The 2,421-nt window shown below is 43.0% G+C and overlaps 1 protein-coding gene across 4 annotated transcripts in view; it reads right to left on the reverse strand.

Annotated features, from left to right (window-relative positions):
• Window positions 1–2,421, reverse strand: part of NOL4 (nucleolar protein 4) — a 181,740-nt gene that overhangs the window by 178,239 nt on the left and 1,080 nt on the right. Inside the window, exon 1 of one of the 4 annotated variants that reach the window (XM_031066571.1) lies at window positions 2,149–2,372. The exons of the other annotated variants lie outside the window; for them this stretch is intronic. The gene's annotated coding sequence lies outside the window, so the exon portion shown is untranslated. Of the gene's footprint in view, window positions 1–2,148; window positions 2,373–2,421 lie in introns of those variants that run through there. 4 annotated transcript variants of the gene reach the window in all.

A 2,421-nucleotide genomic window follows, 5' to 3' on the forward strand; every position in this document is an offset into this window, starting at 1 on the left:
GTGGATTACAGCACCATCAGGAGCAAATCTCTCTGGCTGACAGCAAAGCTGAGCAGCAAATCTTAAAGCTTCAAGGAGAGAGTAATTCCTAACAAAGTATTTGAATATTTGCTTATTTTTGACCAGCTTGTAACCGTAGAGTCCAACTTGTAATTTCATCCGTCCTGTTGTTGAACAGTGAGTGCTCATGCAGTGATTAATTTTAAATTGAAATTAATTTTACCTATGGTGAGATCAAGTGATGGACAAAAAGAGGGAGAGGATGAAGGAGAAATTCACAGTTGGGGGCTCTGCTACCTTTTGGGGCTGTCTCTGAGGACTGGACAGGCCCAAATGCATGGGATAACTGTGAGAGAGGGGAGGAAAAAACAAAAATGATCAAAAATTTAAAAACCCTTAAATAATAATTAAGAGTTAAAGAAATGAGAAAATGGGCTTTTAAGGCTTACCAACAATTACTGCCTGATGAAAATCCAATTTTTTCCCCTGTAACTTATCATTCCCATCTGGGTGAAATTCGAGACCTCTTGAAGCCAATAGGAGCTTTGCTACTGACTTTCTCTGTGCTAGGGGCTGCATCCCTGTTCTGTCAAACATGTTCTTTCTGAGCCTTCCGTGCCTGGCAGGCACTGTCCTGGCCCTGGCAGCAGCTCATACAAACCACTGCCACCCTGTGGGTCTGCTCAAATACTCCTCTGCCTTTTGTGCTGGGAAATGACACCAGATTCATGGGTTTAGGAGGGGCTGGCATTTGTTTTTCAGAGCTGAATGTTGCTGAGCGTCCCCTTTTCCCATTTATGTTGGACAACAAATTTCTGATGGCCAGCAGGAGGAAATTGTACGTATGTATTCTGAAAAGGGTCATATGTCATTGCTCAGGTTATATACAGATATTCAGGAATTGCTTACAGATATGTCATGCTAACTTTTCCTTTCTTGATTTCATTACTAGTCCTAATTTTATTAGAATTCCTGCTTGGTTGCTAAACTGTATGAAGATAGTTACTCCTATATAAATACAAATACATGTATAGGGGCATACAGAGACATTCACAGCTGAGGGTGTGAATCCCACAAATGTACATAAGGTAAGACCTGCAAGATGCTCGACCTCTCACTGAAATCCCTTGTGGGAAAAAAATAAAAATAAAAATTGATTCTGTGTTCTTAAAATAGAAAACAGGATGGAAGGTGGGACTCCAGGTTTTCATGGCCTAGCAAAGGTGAGAGAAAATAAACAAGCTTATCATCACTGAGTCTTGTGTTTCAGAGGACCAGAAAAGCACTTAATTTTTAAATTCCATTGTGTAAAATTAAGGTTATCCTCTTTATTTAGCAGGGTAGTCAATGTCATTTTTAAAAAGACTGAATTTGCTTACAGTTTGGAACTCGTAGTGAAAAAAATAGTCTTGGAAATAAACAATCTTGCCCACTGGCCCTTCAAAATAATTATTTCAGTGGGCATAAGAGATATTTAAAAACACTAAGCTAATTGGAGACTTCTGCTTTAGGCAACCTTTTTGTTATAAATTGTATCTACGGTACTGTCTGGGCTCAGAGATGAGCAATCAATCTTGTAACACTAAAACAGAGATCTGCCAAATCATCTGAATCTATAGACAGACCTGAAACACTTCAGTGAATAAAAACCATAGAGAAAGAAAAAACTGTCCAGAGCTTCTCTTTTACTTTAAATCTTCATATTGAAGATCTCTTTAAAATTAATTTCCCACTTCTGCCTCCTCACAGCCATGACGGCACTGATGACAAGGGGGCAAATACAAGCCAGCCCCTGGGAATGCCCAGGTTTATGACTTCAGCAAGGCAAAGAGAGGCAGATTTCCCCGGCAGCCTACGTCACAACCCAACCCAGAATACTTTCCAAGAAGCCCCCTTTGCTGCGCCACCCAGCAACCTTCCCGTCAGGTCTGGATAAGCTGCCACTCCAGGAAAAAAAAAAAGAAAAGAGAATATTGCTCATCCAAGCCAAATGCCCAGGCAGGAATATTTTTAATTGCCGGGTTTCCTTTCTCGGCTCCCCCTCCATACCCGCCCCACGCACAGACAAAAGAAGCTTAGCTTGCGTGACCCAGCGCATAAGAAGTAAGAATAATGATACATTAAGAGAGTTCAATAGGCAAAACCTACTTGCAACCAACAGTCCCCATCTTCTTAAATAGGAAAATCTGTCGCTCCTGCCACCACCAAGCATAATAGCTCTCCCGCTGTCAGACCTGCGCCGAGCCCGTAACGCCAGCGCCTGCCGGGGATGCCACGCTACCCTAGCGCATCGAACGGAGTGCTGAGGGGCTCCTGCGACCCCGCAAAGTGTCACAAAATACACCCTTCCCCCGGTCATGCGGAACCCCGTCCTCCCTTTGTTGAGCATCCTCTCCCTCCCGCCGCCCCTTACTAGCGCAG

The sequence above is a fragment of the Geospiza fortis genome, unplaced genomic scaffold, assembly GCF_000277835.1.
Source record: "Geospiza fortis unplaced genomic scaffold, GeoFor_1.0 scaffold53, whole genome shotgun sequence".
In the NCBI taxonomy this organism is placed as follows: Eukaryota; Metazoa; Chordata; class Aves; order Passeriformes; family Thraupidae; genus Geospiza; species Geospiza fortis.